At 37.8% G+C, this 21773-nt stretch overlaps 1 protein-coding gene across 1 annotated transcript in view; it reads right to left on the bottom strand.

Annotated features, from left to right (window-relative positions):
* LOC309668481 (olfactory receptor 1165-like) overlaps window positions 1-21773 on the bottom strand; it is a 269123-nt gene that overhangs the window by 51132 nt on the left and 196218 nt on the right. The gene's annotated exons all lie outside the window — the stretch shown is intronic.

The following is a 21773-nucleotide window of genomic DNA, read 5'->3' as shown; positions in this document are numbered from 1 at the left end:
AATGAGAATAAAGATATTTTAGTTGATGCCAAGCTCATATCATCTCTGATTAGGTTGTTTGCTCAACTGGAAAGAGAGTAGATAAGAAAATTTGGTGATTCCAAGTATCTTCCAACTTAATGATGCTATGATGTATGGTCTACGTCCCTAGCTTCTTAATAATATCACAGGTAAACATTTTTCATAATGATTCGGGATCTTCATCTTGATTATGGAAAGACTGTTCCTAATGTTAATAACAGCTGACAATTATTGAGCATTTTCCATATGGCAGGCTGTGTGTTAAGCGTGGCGCAAATATTACATATAATACCAATAACGGGTTGAAGCCCTCACCTATCTCCATTTTACAGTTGGAGAAACTGAGATTCATAGACATTAAGTTCTTCAAAGTGACTCAGCTAATGAGTGGCTGAGCTTCCACTGAAGGCAGGGCTGTTCTCAATCCTGGATGTAGGTCAGAATCACCTGGGGGCTTTCAAAACCATGCTGACATCCAGACCCCACCACAAAGGACTTAAATCAGAAAATCTAGAGATGGTGCCTGGGCAACAGTGTTTTCTAAAAGCTCTTCGGATGACAACCAGGATTGAGAAGCTCTGAATCCTGTACCATTGAATACTGTGCAATGATTTCTCTCACTTACCAGCTTATGGAAATTGGCTTAAATAGCTAATAACCCCTTTGAACATCAGTCTTGGCTGTAAAATAGGGGTTCTCTCATCCCCACGTCGTGAGAATTACATGAGACAGTTGCCTAAAGGGGTTAGTTCTGAACCTGGCACTTGCAGGCTCTCATCTCATGGGAGTTCCCACCTGCCTCCCTAATCATCTGCTGTCAGTGGTTTCTGCTTACTGCTCTCTGTAGGCCTGGCTCCAGCAATCCCTTCACTCTCTTATTAGTTGGCCACTTCCAAGTCACTGTAGGCTGGGGAACCAGATAACCAGGAATATATATATATTTTCTGATTAAATGGAACATGTCACATAAAATGACAATATATTATTCATTCTAGCCATTTTGGGGACAGACCTATTTCTCATACAAATCCAGATCCAACTCTGTATTATCTAATCTATTTAAGCCTCAGTTTGCTCAACTGGAAACAGCATAGATAAGCTGGTAGTTCTAAGTATCTTCCAATTCAATATAAAACCTCTGTGTTAAAGGAAAACAGGCTCTGAGTCAGGGCTTATGAGTTTTTTCTAAAATAACCTGGCTTGTGTACAAGGATTTGGCTTATTGGAAGGCTCAGAGGCATTTCTCCCCTTCTGGGCCAGAGTACATAGTCACCAAATCCTAGAATGTCATAGAAAAGCAGAGATCTGGTGTAACTCCTACTATTAGAGATGAGAACACTGAGAGCCAGAGATAAAGTGTGACTGACTCAAGGTTGCACAGTGAGCATTATCAGAATCAGGGCTAAAAGCTACTCTTAGAAGCCTTCGTACTGTTACCGAGGTTTGTTTGTTCATCTGTCCATCCATCCAGCCGCCAGCCAGCCAGCCAGCCCTTCATTCATTCAACAAATGCTTATTGAAGGCCAACTATGTGCTGGGCACTCTGCTAGGCACTGCATTGCAGGGGTGCATAGGATAGTGTGCCTGCCCTCCTGGAGCATATGTTAAGGGGGATAAGACCAACTGCCATCATTGCCATCTGTTTTTTCCAGCAGTCTGCGTTTTACAGCCCTCGACTCTTGAACAGAACCATCTGACCTTCCTTGCTTACTCTTTCTCTTTACTTCTATCTATTCTTCTGCATCTTTTCCTTTATTTCTTCATAGCCCTTCCAGGACTAATCAGGCTTGCTGGATTCCTCTAGCTTCCCAGCAGTAAGTGTCCAGACCCCTTCTAAGAATATTCCTACTCATGACTTTACAGGGCACATATTCTCCTGAAAGGTGGTTCCTTAATTGGGTCCCAGGGATTGGGCCAAATAGTTTACTGGGTAAGAAAAACATTAGAACTTTTGAAATAAAAATAAACCTTCTCCTCCTAAAAATTTAAAATTCTAATTTTAGCATGTATGTTATGTTACATTACTGAGATCACTGTAGAAATCAAAGAGGAAATCAAAAAATACCTAGAAACAAATGACAATGAAAACATGACGATCCAAAACCTGTAGGACGCAGCAAAAGCAGTTCTAAGAGGGAAGTTCATAACAATTCAAGGTCACCTCAATAAACAAGAAAAAGATCAAATAAACAATCTAACCTTACACCTAAAGCAACTAGAAAAAGAAGAGCAAAGAAAACCCACAATTAGTAGAAGGAAAGAAATCATAAAGATCAGGGCAGAAATAAATGAAATAGAAACAAGGAAAACAATAGCAAATATCGATAAAACTAAAAGCTGGTTCTTTGAGAAGATAAACAAAATTGATAAACCTTTAGCCAGACTCATCAAGAAAAAAAGGAGAGGTTGCAAATCAATAAAATTAGAAATGAAAAAGGAGAGATTACAATTGACACCGCAGAAATACAAAACATCATAAGAGGCTACTACAAGCAACTCTATGCCAATAAAATGGGCAACCTGGAAGAAATGGACAAATTCTTAGAAAGGTATAATGTTCCAAGACTGAACCAGGAAGAAACAGAAAATATGAACCAAATGTAAAATAGATAGCTAGTGGGAAGCAGCTGCATAGCACAGGGAGATTAGCTCAGTGCTTTGTGACAACCTAAAGGGGTGGGATTGGGAGGGTGGGATAGGGAGGGTAGGAGGGAGACGCAAGAAGGAAGGGATATAGGGATATATGTATACATATAGCTGATTCACTTTGTTATACAGCAGAAACCAAGACACCATTGTAAAGCAATTATACTCCAATAAAGATGTTAAGAAATAAAAAATAAAAACAAAAGTAACCAAAAAAATAGAAACTAACACAACATTGTAAAGCATTTATACTCCAATAAAGATGTGAAAAAAAATGAAAAGTGACATAAAAAATGTACAGATAAACTGCAAAAAAATTTTTTTATGACATTCACTTTACCTCTTCCACATTGCATGTGCAAGGACATTATCTATCTGTCTATCTATCTATCTATCATCTATCATCTATCTTTCTATTTTTATATAAGGACTAATGGATTCTTTTTAAATCCATGAACTTTAATACATTCCAATCATTATTCCTTTTGTAAATTTTAACAATTATGGCCAAAGAAAGCCCTTTTGAGCTGACTTCTTGTCCTTTTGATATATCCACATCAAACTTTGAGCACATCCTTAATTCCTGGCACAAAAAGATGTCCCAGATTCACTTTTTCTGCCTCTACCCTGAAATCAGGTACTTGGTTAATGTTAATAAAAAATTGTATTAAGAAACTAAGATCTTGGAGTGATCAGAAAGTCCCCAAGGACTTGAATGTATCTATGTATCCAGAAAATTCCTTATGGTCCCAATCTGTCCTGGGAAGATCACAATATGTTGAACAAATGACAAAGTTATTTTAGGCCAGTAAATGTTCATAGAGGGTAAGTCCAGAAAAATAGGACTAACTTATAGGATGGGATCCTCTTGACTCCTTTATCCTTTTGTTTGGTATTTTTTGTTTTAGTTAATTTTTGTTTTTATTTTTCAATATTATATTTCATTTGGTTTTCTTTTTACTTTTTAAATTTCTTATTTCTTGCACAATTTTACTTTCCATTTACAGTTATTACAAAATATTGGCTTTATTCCTCATGTTGTACAATACATCCTTGCCTATCTTACACCCAACAGTTTGTACTTGCCACTTCCTCCCTATATTGCCCCTCCCACCTCCCACTGGTAACCACTAATTTGTGCTCTATATCTGTGAATCTGCTGCTTTTCTGTTATATTCACTAGTTTGTTGTATTTTTTAGATTCCAAATATAAGTGATATACAGTATTTGTCTTTGTCTGACTTATTTCACTTAGCATAATGCCCTCTAAGTCCATCTATGTTATTGCAAATAACCTACGTGATGGATACTTAGGTTGCTTTCATTTCTTGGCAATTGTAAATAGTGCTGCTATGATCATTGAGGTGCATGTATGTTTTTGAATTAGTGTTTTTGTTTTTTTCAGGTATATACCCAGGAGTGGAATTGCTTGGTCATATGGTAGTTCTATTTTTTTCAGAAACCTCCATACTGTTTGCCTCAGTGGCTGCACCAATTTACATTCCCACCAACAGTGTACAAGGGTTCCCTTTTCTCCACATCTTCGCCAATATTTGTTATTTGTGTTCTTTTTGATGATAGCCATTCTGGCAGGTGTGAGGTAGTATCTCATTTTGGTTTTGATTTGCATTTCCCTGATGATTAGCAATGTTGAGCATCTTTTCATATGTCTGTTGGCCATCTGCATTTCCTCTTTGGAAAAATGTCTATTCAGTTCTTCTGCCCATATTTTAATTGGGCTGGTTTTTTTTTGGATGTTGAGTTGTTTGAGCTGTTTACATATGTTGGATATTAATCCCTTATCAGTCATATCATTTGCAAATATTTTCTTCCATTCAGTAAGTTGTCTTTTCATTTTGTTGATTGTTTCCTTTGCTGTTCAAAAGCTTTTAAGTTTAATTAGGTCCCATTTGTTTATTTTTGCTTTTATTTCCTTTAGGAGATGGATTCAAAAAAATATTGTTGCAATTTATGTCAAAGAGTGTTCTGCCTGTGTTTTCCTCTAGGAGTTTTATAGTATCCAGTCTTACAATTAGGTTTTTAATCCATTTAAAGTTTATTTTTATATATGGTGTTAGAGAATGTTCTAATATCATTCTTTTACAAGTAGCCATCCAGTTTTCCCAGCACCACTTTTTGAAGAGATTGTCTTTTCTCCATTGTATATTCTTGCCTCCTTTGTTGTAGATCAATTGACCATAAGAGTCTGGGTTTATTTCTGGGTTCTCTATCCTGTTCCATTGATCTGTGTCTGTTTTTGTGCCAGTACCATACTGTTTTGATGACTGTAGCTTTGTAGTATAGTCTGAAGTCAGGGAGCATGATTTCTCCAGTTCTCTTCTTTCTGAAGATTGTTTTGGCTATTCAGTGTCTGTTGTGTTTCCATACAAATTTTTATATTATTTGTTCTAGTTCTGTGAAAAATGCCATTTTTGTTGTTGTTGTTTTTTAATAAATTTACTTATTTATTTATTTATTTATGGCTGTGTTGGGTCTTTGTTGCTGTGCACGGTCTTTCTGTAGTTGCAGCAAGCGGGGGCTATTCTTCGTTGTGATGCGCGTGCTTCTTATTGCAGTGGCTTCTCTTGTTATAGAGCACAGGCTCTAGGCATGCAGGCTTCAGTAGTTGTGGCATGCGGGCTCAGTAGTTGTGGTGCGCTGACTTAGTTGCTCTGTGGCATGTGGGATCTTCCCGGACAAGGGCTCGAACCCATGTCCCCTGCATTGGCAGGTGGATTCTTAACCACTGCGCCACCAGGGAAGTCCCCTGCCATTGGTATTTTGATAGGGATTGTATTGAGTCTGTAAATTGCCTTGTGTAGTATGGTCATTTTAACAATATTGATTCTTCCAATCCAAGAATATGGCATATCTTTCCATGTGTTTGTGCCATCTACAATTTCTCTTATCAGTGTCTTACATTTTTCAGAGTACAGGTCTTTTGTCTCCTTAGGTAAGTTTGTTCCTAAGTATTTTATTCTTTTTGATGCATCTTGTTTGGTATTTTTACATGTAATAAAGAGAAAGTCAAATGTCAGAGTTGGAAAAGCCACTTAAACTTTACAAGAGAAAACTGATAATCAAAGAAGATAAGAGACTAGCCCTAAGTTACATAGCAAGTGAGTGGGAAATCAGGGTACTGTGCACCTTTCTCATGGGTTTGTTATGAAGAGTAAGAAAGTGCATTTAGCTCAATGCATGACAAAGTGGAAGAATCAATAAATGTTGGTTGCTAAAAAATACTTTTGTGTAGCAGGACCATAAACAGTAATGAGGGTGATTACCACAAAATGAAGATAAGGCATCCTTTATTGTTTAATTTCTCTCAGTGTTAGGTAAAACCTGAGATTCTTATACTATATAAGGCAAGGGGTAGCACTAACAACGCCTGATTTGGGACATTCTGGCCAACATTTGGGGTCTGGAACTAGATTTAATGCGAGCTAGAAAAAAAAGAATATATTCATTTAGACTGTGGCAGAAGGTGAAGTTTTCAGGGAATTTAGAACAAAGAGAGGTGGGAGCAGATGAGAGACCTAGATGCAGCATCAAGGGAGAATAGGGGCGTTTTAGAGAGTTACTGCATAGAGTTTAAGACACGCAAGCAAAAAAAACTTGAATGAAATCACAGTGCTATTTTGTGTCCTTTTTTATACAGTTAACATATTTTTTAAAACATTTCCTCTCTGTAAAACATTATTTAAAAAGCACAACTTTAAACAGGTGCATAATTTTCCATGCCAAGGAGGTGTCATCCTTTATTTAGCAATACCCCTGTCATTGGTTAGGTGATTCCCAAATTGTTTCTATTATTAATACAAAAGTAATGAAATCCTTTTAAATAAGTATTAATCTACTTTATTTCTGTGGGAAAATGCCTTGAATGGGAAATACAGGTCAAATAATTGGACTGTTTTTAGTTATGACACCCTTTATCAAATTGCCTTTGAGAATTTATGCTCATTAATTTTATTAAAAATTTAATGATTACAAAGTCAAAAGAGTGAATGAGAACTTTTCTAATATTCTTGATTCATATTTCCATACATCTGCTACTAGATTGCTTTGCAGAATTCACTAGATCTTACTAGCAGATTCAATGGCTGACAACAGCCTTTCCCAGAGCTTGTAATGGGGCTGAGTGTCTAGTAGGTGCTAATGGGGTGATTCTGGGTTCATTTCTGTTGACAGCATCGATTCCTGAATCTGAGCAGATCTTAGAGAAATAAACAAAGAGGGCTTATCTGTTTATGTAGGCAGATATCTCCTGATCAACATTTCCTATAGTATTGATACATTAATCAAATACTCAAAAAATACAGAACAATTTTAGATGAATATAGAAGAAACTGTGAGTGGGTCTTAAGGGTCTATGGGGAACCCCTTTTACTCTCCACTTTCTACCTTATTTTACTGTTTGAAAATTTATCAGTAGGAAGTGTTACTTTTATCACAATAATTTTAGAGAACAATTACAAAAAATACCCCCCCAAAACTAGGAGAACATGACGTTCTCATCTATCTGAAATCCTTATGGCCTTCAAAAGGATAAAGAATCCAAAGGCATTGAGCAAATAATCAGGCAGGTTTAAAACTGGCCTTTTGCTCCTCCCCCATTTCCCCCCAGATATATGCCCAGGAGTGGGATTGCTGGATAATATGATAGTTCTCTATCTAGTTTTTTAAGGACCTACTGTATAGCACAGGGAACTCTACTCAATACTCTGTAATGACCTATATGGGAAAAGAATCTAAAGAAGAGTGGATATATGTATATGTATAACTGATTCACTTTGCTGTACACCTAAAACTAACACAAAATTGTAAATCAACTATACTCCAATAAAAATTGTAAAAAAAACTGGCTTTTGAAACCACTCCCTTTTAATTCTATATTGTGGGTATCTCCTGGACAAGATGACAAATACATTCAGCTAACATGTATGGAGTTCCTGCTATTGGCTATCTGTTTTCCATGTGTTATTTTATTTCTTATTCACAACAGACAGGTAGATATTTTCATTCCCATCTAACAGATGAGGAAATTGAAGACCTGAGTGAGAGGTTAAGAAGCTTATTCTGGATTATATAGTTAGCAAGGGACTGAAGTGGGATTTGATCCCTGGTCTGTATAAATCCACAGTGCTCTTCTAGCTTTACCATAAGTAATTTGGTATGGATAGTGTTAAATAATCATAGCTTGTGTGTTTAGGTGAGGTAGGGTCTGTCAATTATTTTAGTTGGTTGTAAGATCCTTGTTTTGCTCCTTCTTGGCCTTAGTATTTCCAACCTGGTAAAGGGAATTCCCCTCAGAAATTATGGAATAGTTTTAAAATAATTTATTTTATATTGAAGTATAGTTGATTAACAATGTTGTGTTAGTTTCAGGTGTACAGAAAAGTGGTTCAGTTACACATATACATGTATCTATTCTTTTTCAAATTCCTTTCCCATTTAGGTTATTACAGAGTATTGAGCAGAGTTCCCTGTGCTATACTGTATTGGTTATCGATTTTAAATATAGCAGTGTGTACATGTCAATCCCAAACTCACAATCTGTCCCTCCCTGCCTTTTTTAGAAAGACATTTTAAAATCCTGAAGGGAGAAATGTATAGACATAATGTTTATTTACTCAGTGAGTATTTACCAAGCTTTTACAAGCTAGATGTTGGGGGTACCAATGAGAACAAAACACTACCTCTCAAATGTCTTGGTTCAGTGTGAGAAACATTATAGGGTATTATGAGTGCACAGAAAAGATAGCGTTGAAAAATGTCTTTGAGAATTCAAGGAAGCCTTGGTGGAGGTGACACAAAGCTGAGTTTTGAAGAATGGAAAGGCCCCAGAACAGACTTTTTGGAAATGGAGATTCTTAAGTGAAAAATTTTCCCTGAAAAGCTAACACTGAGACACAGTTGCTGCCTTCTAGTTTGTATTCTAGGCTAATTTGTCTTATTAGAGAAAGCCCCAAGGTCGGGGGCTTCCCCCACATAGAGATGAAGGACAAGGAAATGCCTTTATCTTTTCACCATTCAGTATGTTAGCTGTGGGTTTGTCACATATGGTCTTTATTATGTTAAGGTATGTTCCCTCTATACCTACTCTGTTGAGATTTTTTACCATAAATGTTGAATTTTGTCAAAAGGCTTTTCTGCATCTCTCGAGATGATCATATGATTTTTATCCTTCATTTTTTTAATGTGGTATATCACCTTGATTATTTTGCTGATTTGAACAACCCTTGCATCTATGGAATAAATTTTACTTGATCATGCTGTATTACCCTTGTAATGTGTTATTGAATTGGGTTTGCTAATATTTTGTTGAGGATTTTTGCATCTATGTTCATCAGGGACATTGGCCTGGAATTTTCAATTTTTGTATTGTCTTTATCTGGTTTTGGTAACAGTGTAATGTTATTCATAGAATGAGTTTGGAGGCATTCTTTCTTCAATTTTGGGGAATAGGTTAAAGATAGGCATTAACTCTTTTTTAAATGTTTGGTAGAATTTACCTGTGAAGCTGTCTGGTCCTGGACTTTCGATTTTTGGGAGTCTTTTGATTACTCATTCAATTTCATTACTGTTAATTGGTCTGTTCAGATTTTCTATTTCTTCCTGATTCAGTCTTGGGAGATTGTTTCTAGGAATTCATCAGTTTCTTCTATGTTGCCCATTTTATTGGCATATGATTGTTTTTGGTAATCTCTTATGACCCTTTATATTTCTGTGGTGTCAGTTGTAATTTCTCCTCTTTCTCTTCTGATTTTACTTATTTGAGTTTTCTGTCTTTTTTTCCTTCGTGAGTCTTGCTAAAGGTTTATCAATTTTGTTTATATTTTCAAAGATCCAGCTCTTAGTTTCCTTGACCTTTTCTAATTTTTTAGTGTTTATTTCATTTAGTTCATTCTGACCTTTATTATTTGCTTCTTTATACTAACTTCAGGTTTTGTTTGTTCTTCTTTTTCTAGTTTCTTTAGGTGTAAGGTTAGATTGCTCATTTAACATTTTCTTGTTTCCTCAGGTAGGCTTGTATTGCTATAAACGTCCCTTTTGGAACTGCCTTTGCTGCATCCCATAGGTTTTGAAACCTCGTGTTTCCATTTTCATTTGTCTTAAATTATTTTCAATTTCTTCAGTAATCAGTGGGTTGTTTAACAGCATGTTGTTAACCTCCACGTGTTTATGTTTTTTTTCAGTTTTTATTTTAGTTGATTTCTAGTCTCATAGCTTTGTGGTCTGAAAAGATGCTTGATATGGTTTCAGATTTCTTAAATTCACCAAGTCTTGTTTTGTGGCCTAACACATTATCTATCCTGGAGAATGTTCCCTGTGCACTTGAAAAGAATATGTATTCTGCCACTTTTAGATGGAATGTTCTATGTATATCTATTGATTCCATCTGATGTAATGTGTCATCTAAGACCAATCCTTCCTTATTGATTTTCTTTCTGAACTATCTGTCCATTGATGTAAGTGGGGTGTTAAAGTCCCTACTATTATTGTATTACTGTCAATTTCTCCCTTTATGTCTGTTAATATTTGCTTTATATATTTAGGTGCTCCAATGTTGGGTGCATATATATTTCCAAGTGTTATATCTTTTTCTTGGATTTTCCCTTTATCATTATGTAGTGCTCTTCTTTGTCTCTTGTTATAGTCTTTATTTTTTATTTTATTTTAAAAAATATACTTTTAATGAAGTGAATTTTCTCACCTCTATCCCTCTAAGTTTTCCACCCAAGCAACCACTGGTAATAATTTGATATACATCTTTCTGAATTTTTCCATGGCTGCACAGATTGCTATACTTAATATCTATAAATATAAAATAGTTTTTGATTCACACATACAAGAAAGGGCTTATGTCCATATTTTTGGCTAGACACATTGTATTAGTTTCCAAGGCTGTCGTAACGAAGTACCAAAGGCCAGGTGGGTTAAAACAATAGAAATTAATTTTCTCACAGTTTTGGGGGCTAGAAGTCCAAAATCAAGGTGTTTTAGGGCTCTTCTCCTTCTCAAAGGCTCTAGGGAAGAATCCTTCTTTGCCTCTTCCAGGTTCTGGTGGTTGCCATCAATCCTTGGCATTCCTTAGCTGTGGTAGCATAACTCCAGTCCCCATCTCTGCAGGGCCATCTTCCCACTGTGTGTATAGTCTTTATTTTAAGGCTATTTGTCTGATATAAGTATTACTAACCCAGCTTTCTTTTCATTTCCACATGCATGTAATATCTTTTTCTATTCCCTCACTTTCCGTCTGTGTGTGTCTTTAGATCTGAATTGAGTCTCTTGTAGGCAGCATATACGTGAGGTTTGTTTTTTTATTCATTAAGCCCCTCTATGTCTTTTGATTGGAGCTGCAGGCATGCTAATATGAGTGGCTGGCTCCCTGTGCAGCTGGCTGTAAGGCCCTACAGCAACTGTTGCAAGTGTTTTGCTGTATGGGGCCAGAAAATATGGCTAACACTGCTTTGGGGGTACAGTGGTGCCAGCCAAGGGTTCCTCCTGACACTGGGGGGGCTCAGGAGGCTGCTTTGAATGGGCTTCAGTGCTGGCCAAGGGTGCCCACCAGGTCTTGTGGGGTGGGGGGGTGCTGCTTTATATGAGCACCATCTGAGTTGGGTCCTCAGGTGAACCCAGGGTGGGACAAGCAGTGCTAGTAAGTTAGATGAGGAGAGTGAAAAATGGTGCCTGCTAGCACCAGGTCAGTTAGGTAGACGGTGAGCCAAAAAAAAAGCTGGCATCCATCAGCTCCTCTGTACCCAGCGAAATTTCCAATAGGTCCCTGCCCTTTGGGCACACACCCTAAAATTACTTGATGAATCTTTTTTTCGCATGTGACCAATTACTTTTCAAACTGCTGCCTCTGCACTGGGACTTGAAGTAAGTGCGTTTTTGCATGCACACTTTAAGAATGGATTCTTGGTTTCCTACAGCCCTCCATTTTTCTCAGATGTAATCCCCACTCATTTTCAAAGCCAGACATTATGAAGGCTCACCTTCCTGATGCAGGTTCCTCGGGCTGGAGAGTCTGATGTGGGGTTTGGAGCCCTTGACCCTCAGGGAAGCCCTCTAAGGTTGTGATATCCCTCCTACCTATGAGTCACAGCATCCAGGGGTGTAGATACCAGCCAGACCGATTCTCTGCCCATTCTACCCGTCTCAGTGTGGCTTTTTCTTTTTATCTTTAGTTGTGGAAAATCTTTTCTGCTAGCCTTTGGGTCATTGTCAGAGATAGTTTCTCTAGGTGTAGTTGTAATTTTGGTGTGTCTGTGGGAGGAACTGAGGTCAGGATCTTCCTACTCTGTCATCTTGTTCTGCCCTCTTATATAACTTGTTTGTTATTCTTTAAATGAGAAATCTTCTGAGACCTGAGCCACAGATATAATAAAACGCTCTTTGGAGGAACTGAAAATGAAGGCTTAAGGAGTCTTTGAGTCTTTGAGTGAGAGTCAGACAATGGCATGGAAAGAGTAAAAGAGGTAACAGAAGATCATGCTGGTACCTTGATAAAGTCTGGATTTTATTTAAGGTACAACTGGTTACCCACCAGTGAAAAGTTTTAAGTAACTGAGCAGCATGATCTGATCTGAGAGTTTCAAAGATCATTCATCTGGATATTGTTTAGAAAGAAATTAGAGAAGAATGAAATCAGAGAGACCAGTAAGGAAGCTTTTGCAGTAGTCCATGTGAACGGTGATGATGGATTGCATAAGAGGAGTAACAGTGGAAACGGAGAGATTGTGCAACTGAATTTATTTTTCAAGATTCTTCTCTGATATACTGATTTTCTAACCAGGCAAAAAAAGTTGAATTTTAAAAAGCCAGGTCTTTGGTCCACGTAATCATTTCCCCGTACTCCTACAATACCCAAAGCTTAATCCCATCAGAATCCTCATTAGGTTGTATCATATATAATTGCCATTTTTTTGGACGTCAAGCCAGTCAAATATAATTAGTTTTTTATGGCTCAGTGCAATAAATAAACTTAATTCAGTTGAACATGCACTTGTTGAGTGCCTATTCTGTCCAGCCTTATGCTGATTCCTACTATGTTGTATGTCTACTTTAATCATCTGACTTTCACACAGGGACACTTACTAAGGGGCAGAGACCACAACTTTTATATCTGCATTTCTAACCACCTGTACAGTGACTGGCAGATTTTATCAGGAAGAGCATTCTTTGTAGGAAAGAAGCAAGCCTGAAAAGGTTGGAGTCCTTGGCCAAGCCAGAAGAAAATGTGAAAGAATCAGCGAAGATAGTAGCTTTGGGATGGATTTTCTGGTTCAAAATGTTACTGTCCTCATGGTTGGTAATTGACTGAAGAGACAGAGAAAGGACTGGAAAGTTTAGAAATAATTCTCTAACTCCTACCAAAACCTAAGGGGGCATTGGTCTCATGCCTTGAGCCAAAGTCCTAAGAATATGCAGGAAATAGTTCTAAAGTTGGAATTTAGCTGTCCCAGTGGTGTGATGTTGTGTTTTTTAAGATTGGCTCATGCTTTGGAACATTATTCAGTAAGAATGAGATTGGATTCTGGTTTACAGACTCCATGGTGGGGACTGGGCTGAATGACAGGTATAGCCAGTAAAAGTCTTTTATGGAACCAAATAGAATTGGTACCTCTTAATGGGAGAATACAACTATATATAAGCAGCATGCGGTTTTGTGGGGAATGGAATTCCCTCTGCTAATCCTATGATATCTACCATGACCTTGTCAGCAACCTAATGCATGGGATCTTTGAACTTACTCCTTTGCACCCTGGGCCAAGTCCAAATCACGATCTTTGTGGTATGATGATAAACAAAATGGGCTCTCCTCTCACAGGTAAAATAAACACATCCAGGAGTAACACATTTGTTTGAAATAATGGTGATAGTGATTTGATAATGGTAACAATAGTAAAACATTTATTAAGCACCCAAGGTGTGTCAGCACTATTCTAAACACTTCACATGCATTAGAAAAGTTAATCCTCACAACAATCCTATGAGACAAGTACAGAAAGCTTTAGTAACTTGCCCATATTTACATAGCTCATAGTGGTAGGGCTGGGAAATCACTTACTCAGTGACTAATCTTTTAGCCATAGTTACACTTCTCAACCGTGAAACTTCCTTCTCCTGCACAGATCTTAACTTTGTTTTTATAGTATGCTTTGTTTGGGAGTCTTTTCACTTTACTTACCCTGGAAACTTCTATGTATCCAGTAAGACCCATTGAAGGAAATATGTGACGATTTCTCTAACTCTCTTGTGTTTTCTTGGTACTTAGTATATTTTGTTATCACACTAATTTATCATTATGTGTCTATGTGTTTGCCTCCATCACTAAGCTCTGAGCTCCAAGAGGAACTACAGGATTCTGTCTTCTTCTTATCCTCAGGACCAGGACCAGGTCAATGCCTAATAAATGTTTTATGAGTGAATAATGAAAGAATGACTATAATAGTTTCATTATCTGAGCAGAGCCAAAATTCAGACAGTAAGCAGCCCAGATGAATGGCACAGCATTCATGTGCTGAAGTGCATGAATTGTCCTCAGAGAAGTGTTGTCGAAATGTATCAGATTGTCTATCCATCATCTCTTTCTAATGGAATTGCCCCAACCTCTGATGATGTAGTTCTGTTGGAGCAACTATGTCTCTTTAATGTGACCTTTATCCTCTGAGCCATAGTGGCTGATTCAGGAGAGCCACCCAGCCCCAGCTGAGCCAGTGAACTTCTTTTGGCATTGGCTATTATCTTGAATGGAGGACATGTAAGTTTAAGAGCTGATGACAAATGTTACTTTCCACCATTTGGACCAGGAAACTCAAAGGCTTGTCTGTAGCAAGTGTGAAAAATGAGGAAATACGAGGAAAAAAAGGTCAAGTTTATAAATTCAGGAAATTTTCCTGGATAGAACTCTTGTCATACTCCAGTGACTGAGAGCAATAGACTTCATGAGAAAATGGCTATTTATATTATGTTCACTATTATATTCTCAGGTCTAGCAGAGTAGGCATTTAAAAATTATTTGTTTAATGGACAAATAAGCTGGGTCCTGAGAAAATGAAATACCTGGAGGAAGGAAAGGAATAGCAGGTCCCAATTACCTTGATCCTGGAAGTTCTTATATCTCATGTAGGATTATAATTGATTGCCATAGCTGATTCCATCATTTTAACTTAGAATCTTCTGCTCTGAAAAATATTGCCAGAGTTTATTTGAGTGGATTAGATAATCATGAGTTACCTGGAGAGCTTTTGTAAATTCTGGGTATCAGCCTGTGGAATTTCTGATTCAGTTAGTCTGGGATGGGGTTCCAGATTGTGCATTTTCTGAAAGTTCCCCAGATGATTCTACTGAACAACTTTAGAGTTTTTAGAGTTTCATGAATTCCCACACCATGTGGTTTTAGAGTTTCATGAATTCCCACACCATGTGGTTCACTCATCTCCCAGTTCTAGCTAGACTTCTTATTGCATTAAATGTATTTTAGATAACATGAATTTGCCATTCATTCAGGGGCCACTGGTTAAGTATTAAATATATGTAAAGGACAGCACAAACTGATTGCTTGCTCTACTTTTAAAATTTACTGGTAAGAAAGCAGTTACTACCTTCCTTCAATGGAGGAAAGAGCAATCCTTACTTTAGGTGCAGAAGTTTCATGGTACCATCTCATTAGAACGGAAGACAAATCCCTCCTTTATGTGTGAAGTCGTGAATCTGTAATATGAGAAGGTCAGGGAATGTGGATTTTTTTAAGAACTGTTTTTATTATCATAAGATGGAGTCATTTATCCTGACCCTTTTTGCTTGCTTTTCAGAGAGATAGGGCACAGACTTAATCCAAGATAAACTGGAAGCTGAAACTCTGACTGTAAAGGTAAATTGCACCATTGTGAATTATGAACTTGTGTCTGTATTTAGAGATCCTGAAAATCATGGGACTGGTGACTGCCTGTTCAAATGGGTGATGGCTAAACTGTGGTAAAGCAAATATTAATCCAGACATCTGGGGTTCTAATCCTCAATACTGATTAGCTGAATGCATCACAAAACCGTTTCCCTTTTCAGGGTCTCCGTAGCCTCATCTCACACTGAGTGATTGCATTAAAGTTGTTCTCAAAAACAAGGACTTGGGTATCCCAAAGAATACTGAATTAGAAGTCAAAAGCTATTATTTTGGCTGATCATTGGGAGTCAAGATGTTCAAAACCACAAACAAAAAACTTGAGTACCAAAATTGCATGGCAGAACTTGATAATAAGGTGGTCATCCTAATATATATATATATATATATATATATATATATATATATATATATATATATATGTAATATTTTAAAATATTTGAATGAAAACAAAATTTTTCATAGAGTAGTTGAGGATGCCAAGTTAAGAAATGCTGCATTAGATAATATCTGAGATTCCTTCCAGCTCCTAGATAGAAAGAAGCCATGTCTGTTTTCCTTGTTCTGATAAGTTAGTTCTTCAGTGTTCTTCCTTCTGATTCTACTCTGTATCACATATGGGATTAAGTCTTCAGATAACATGAGGTTTCATAATAAGCGTTCATCTTCTGAGAACATATGTGCCAAACATCCTACTAGGCATTCTTAGATGATACACAAGAAAAGGAGAGTGAGTGATCTCTGCTCACAGTTGTTTACCATCTGCTACCCTTTTGCATATTCTGCGCTAGACTATGTATGCAGTCACAAAGAGGTCACTGTGCCTTTGCTTGTGCACACCATCCTACCTTTCTAGGCGACTCCTATTCATTCTTCAAAACTCAGTTTAAGCAGCACTTTTATTTTTTCATGCTCAACTTTGATAGAGCTGAAACTCCTTCTCTGTGTTCTCACTGTCCCTTCAGCACGGTGAGATTACTGCTATTGTCACATCTTTTTTTGTGTTGTTGGCACCACCGTTGTCTCTTTCCTCCACTAGATCGTCAGTTGTTTAAAGGCAGGGATCATGTCTTTTTCACTTCTGCATTTTTCAAACTGGGCACTAACTAGCGTTCAGTATTTGCTTACAGAGTAAATGCATGGTTCAGTGGATAACTGAGACCCAGAGATGTTCAGACTCTACTCTGTCATATATTCTCTGTGATCGAGGGGCAGAGGGGATGGGTGCACGGCCCACTTAAAATAACCCCCAGCTCCCCCCTCATCTGAGAAGTGCCAAGCCTTGTGACACATTTCAGTGTTACCCCTGATTGTTCTTTCATTCTTTCTCACCTTTATTAAAAGTGTCCTTAGGTCTTTAATTATAGGTGCACTCATTTTTTTTTTTTGATGTGCTGTTTACCTTCTTGTGTCATTTGCATAGTCTTTAAATCTGATGATAATTGCAAAGCCTGCTAAATAAATTCTCATGAAGGGCAAAAGGTGATTTCTGAAGGCCTAAGAAACTCTTCAGGTGACAAAATAAAGACCCAAACCTTGGTTTTCTAAGAAGCGTTTGCTGTTGCAAGTGGCGGTTTCATGCCTGTGCATTCAGCACTGCAGTTGATTTTCTGATTCTTGTAGTTGTGGTTTTTACCTTTTATTGCATAACTACTCTGTTCCATAACGTTAATTGCAATTTCTTAATCAGTCTTAACATTTGACCCTTAGCCCCATTTCACAGGTGAGATTCAGAATAGATAGCAACCTGCTCAAAGTCACACAGCTGGGAAGTGACTGGGTGAGGATTTGGACTTTGTTGTAGCTGGCTTCATAGCTGAAGCTCTTTCTGTTTTGACACAGTGTCATTGAACTATTACTAATTTTATAAGATGTCAGTTTATTGTCAAGGGGCATCCTAATGACCCTCCATTTCCCCCATCAGCTTGGGCAGAGCCATTGGATATTTTATAAAGGAATCTTTCTTCAATTTCTGACCTCTGTGGAAAACAGTATGGAGGTTCCTCAAAAAAGTAAAAATAGAACTATCACACCAATCAGCAATTCTACTCCTGGGTATATATCCAAAGAAAACAAAAACGCTAATTCAAAGAAGATACATGCACCCCAATGCTCATTGCAGCATTATTTTTAATAGCCAAGATATGGAAGCAACCTACATGCCCATTGAGAGACAGATGAATGGATAAAGATGTGGCATATATTGGGAGTTTTATAATCACAGTTTCAATTTCAGTACTTGTGATTGGTCTGTTCATATTTTCTATTTCTTCCTGGTTCAGTCTTGGGAGATTGTACCTTTCTAAGAATTTGTCCAGTTCTTCCAGGTTGTCCATTTTATTGGCATAGTGTTGCTTGTAGTAGTCTCTTATGATTTCTGTGGCGCCCGTTGTAACTTCTCCTTTTTCATTTCTAATTTTATTGTTTGAGCCCTCTCCCTTTTGTTCTTGATGAGTCTGGCTAAATGTTTATCAATTTTGTTTATCTTCTCAAAGAACCAGCTTTTAGTTTCATTGATCTTTTCTATTGTTTCCTTCGTTTCTATTTATTTCTGCTCTGATCTTTATGATTTCTTCTCTTCTGCTAACTTCGGGTTTTGTTAGTTTTTCTTTCTCTAGTTGCTTTGGGTGTAATGTTATGTTGTTTATTTGAGATATTTCTTGTTTCCTGAGATAAGATATTGTATTGCTATAAACTTCCCTCTTAGAACTGCTTTTGCTGCATCCCGTAGGTTTTGTATCATTGTGCTTTCATTTTCATTTGTCTCTAGGTAATGTTTTTATTTCCTCTTTGATTTCTTCAGTGATCCATTGGTTGTTTAGTAACATATTGTTTAGCCTCCATGTGTTTGTGTTTTTTACAGTTTTTTTCTTGTAGTTGATTTCTAATCTCACAGCATAGTGGTCAGAAAAGATGCTTGATATGATTTCAATTTTCTTAAATTTACTGAGGTTTGCTTTGTGACCCAGCATATGGTCAGTCCTGGAGAATGTTCCACGTGCACATGAGAAGAACGTACATTCTGCTGCTTTAGGATGGAATATTCTATAAACATCAATTAAGTCTATCTGGTCTAATATGTCATTTAAGGCCTGTGTTTCCTTATTGATTTTCTGTCTGGATAATCTGTCCATTGATGAGAGTGGGGTATTGAAGTCCCCCACTGTCACTGTGTTACTGTTGATTTCTCCTTTTATGGCTGTTAGTATTTGCCCTATATATTGGGGTGTTCCTATGTTGGGTGCATATATATTTATAATTGTTATATCTTCGTCTTGGATTGATCCCTTGATCATTATGTAGTGTCCTCCTTTGTCTCTTATAACAGTCTTTATTTTAAAGTCTATTTTTTGTGATATGAGTATTGCTACTCCAGCTTCCTTTTGATTTCCATTTGCATGGGATAACTTTTTCCATCCCCTCACTTTCAGTCTGCATGTGTCCCTAGATCTGAAGTGGGTCTCTTGTAGACAGCATATATATGGGTCTTGTTTTTGTATCCATTCAACCATTCTGTATCTTTTGGTCGGAGCATTTAATCGTTTATGTTTAAAGTAATTATTGATATGTATGTTCTTATTGCCATTTTGTTAATTGTTTTGGATTTGTTTTTGTAGGTCTTTTTTCTTCTCTTCCTCTTTTGTTCTCTTCTCTTGTGATTTGATGACTAACTTTAGTGTTGTGTTTGGATTCCTTTTTCTTTTTTGTGTATGTATCTGTTGTAGATTTTCGGTTTGCAGTTACCATGAGGTTTTGATATAGCAGTCTATATATAAACAAGATTGTTTTAAGTTGCTGGTCTTTTCATTTCAAATGCATTTCCAATATCCTGCATTTGTGCTCTCCTCTTCTCACAATTGCTGGTTCTGATATCATAGTTGTGTGCAGATGATTTCCTACGTTTACTGTATGTTTGCCTTTACTGGTGAGCTTTTCCATTCATAATTTTCTTGTTTCTAGTTGTGACCTTTTCTTTTCCACTTAGAGAAGTTCTTTTAGCATTTGTTGCAAAGCTGGTTTGGTGGTGCTGAATTCTGTTAGCTTTTGCTGGTCTGTAAAGCTTTTGATTTCTCTGTTGAATCTGAATGAGAGCCTTGCTGGGTAGAGTACTCTGGGTTGTAGGTTCTTCCTTTTCATCACTTTAAGTATATCATGCAACTCCCTTCAGCCTGCAGAGTTTCTGCTGAGAAATCAGCTGGTAACCTTATGGGAGTTCCGTTGTATGTTATTTGTTGCTTTTCCCTTGTTGCTTTTAATATTGTTTCTTTGTCTTTAATTTTTGTCAGTTTGATTACTTTGTGTCTCAGCATTTTCCTCCTTGGGTTTATCCTGCCTGGTACTCTCTGTGCTTCCTGGACTTGGGTGACTGTTTCCTTTCCCATGTTAGGGAAGTTTTCAGCTATTATCTCTTCAAATATTTTCTCAGGTCCTTTGTCTCTTCTCCTCTGAGACCCCTATAATGCAAATATTGGTGCGTTTAATGTTGTCCCAGAGGTCTCTTAGACTGTCTTCATTTCTTTTCATTCTTTTTTCTTTATTCTGTTGCATCACAGTGATTTCCACCATTCTGTCTTCCAGGTCATTTATCCGTTCTGCCTCAGTTATTCTGCTGTTGATTCCTTCTAGTGTATTTTTCACTTCAATTATTGTATTATTCATCTCTGTTTGTTTGTTCTTTAGTTCTTCTAGGTCTTTGTTAAACATTTCTTGCATCCTCTCAATCCTTGCCTCCATTCTTTTTCTGAGCTCCTGGATCATCTTCAGTATCATTATTCTGAATTCTTTTTCTGGTAGGTTGCCTATCTCCACTTCACTTAGTTGTTCTTCTGGGGTTTTATCTTGTTCCTTCAAGTGGAACATATTCTTCTGCCATCTCATTTTGTCTAATTTTCTGTGATTGTGGTTTCTGTTCTGCAGGATTCTAGTTCTTCTTGCTTCTGCTGTCTGCCCTCTGGTGAATGATACTGTCTAAGAGGCTTGTGCAGGCTTCCTGGTTGGAGGGACTGGTTCCTGCCTGCTGGTGGGTGGAGCTGGGTCTTGTCCCTCTGGTGGACAGGGCCATGCTCAGGAAGACTTTAAGCCATTTGTCTGCTGATGGGTAGGGCTGTGTTCCCGCCCTATTTGTTGTTTGGCCTGAGGCATTCCAGCACGGGTGCCTACAGACTGTTTGGTGGGCTAATGGTGGCCTCCAGGAGGGCTCATGTCAATGAGTACTTCCCAGAACTGCTGCTGCCACTGTCTTTGTCCCCACAGTGAGCTACAGCCACCCCCAGCCTCTGCAGGAGACCCTCCAATACTAGCAGGCATGTCTTGCCCAGTCCCTTATGGGGTCACTGCTTTTCTCCACTGGGTTCTGGTGCACACGAGACCTTCTGTGAGCCCTCCAAGAGTAGAGTTTCTGTTTCCCCCAGTCCTGTGGAATTCCTGCGATCAAACCCTGCTGACCTTCAAAGTCAGAGTCCCTGGGGGCTCCTCCTCCTTTTGTCAGACCCCCAGTTTGGGAAGCTTGACATGGGGCTCAGAATTTTCACTCCTGTGGGAGAACTTCTGTGGTATAATTATTTTCCAGTTTGTGGGTTGCCCACCCAGTGGGTATGGGATTTTATTTTATCATGATTGTGCCGCTTCTACCATCTTGTTGTGGCTTCTTCTTTGTCTTTGGATGTAGGGCATCTTTTTTGGTAGGTTCCAATGTTTTTTTGTCTATAGTTGTTCAGTGGTTGGTTGTGATTTTGGTGTTCTTGTAAGAAGGGGTGAGCTCATGTCCTTCTACTCTGCCCTCTTTGGCTAATCTCAGATTAACATTGTAAAGTTCTTCATTGCCTTACAGTAATGCAATGGAAGAACTCTCAGACGTCTGAAATAAGGTCCCAGAGTGACACCCCACTGTGTTCCTCATAACTTCTTATCATTAGCTAAACTCTAAGTTTTTTTTTTTTTTCTACTTACTTGTTTGACATTTTGTGTCTCCTTCATTATAAACACCAGGGGAAGAAGGCATTGTCTGATTCTATCACAGAATCCCAAGAACCCAGAAACATGCCTCATGTCTAAGACATATCTTTTGAATGAAATGGATGTACCCAATGAAACATGTGTAGAGGAAGCTCAGTTGAGTTTTAGCTGTTTTTATCATTGCCTACATAGCAGGGATCAGGCTATGTTGGGCATTGTCTCCCCACTTCAATTATCTAAA

The sequence above is a fragment of the Balaenoptera physalus genome, assembly GCF_965194825.1.
Source record: "Balaenoptera physalus genome assembly, chromosome: 10".
In the NCBI taxonomy this organism is placed as follows: domain Eukaryota; kingdom Metazoa; phylum Chordata; class Mammalia; order Artiodactyla; family Balaenopteridae; genus Balaenoptera; species Balaenoptera physalus.
The sequence above is the reverse complement of the archived record's forward strand: the minus strand, read 5'-3'. Positions and strand labels throughout refer to the sequence as shown.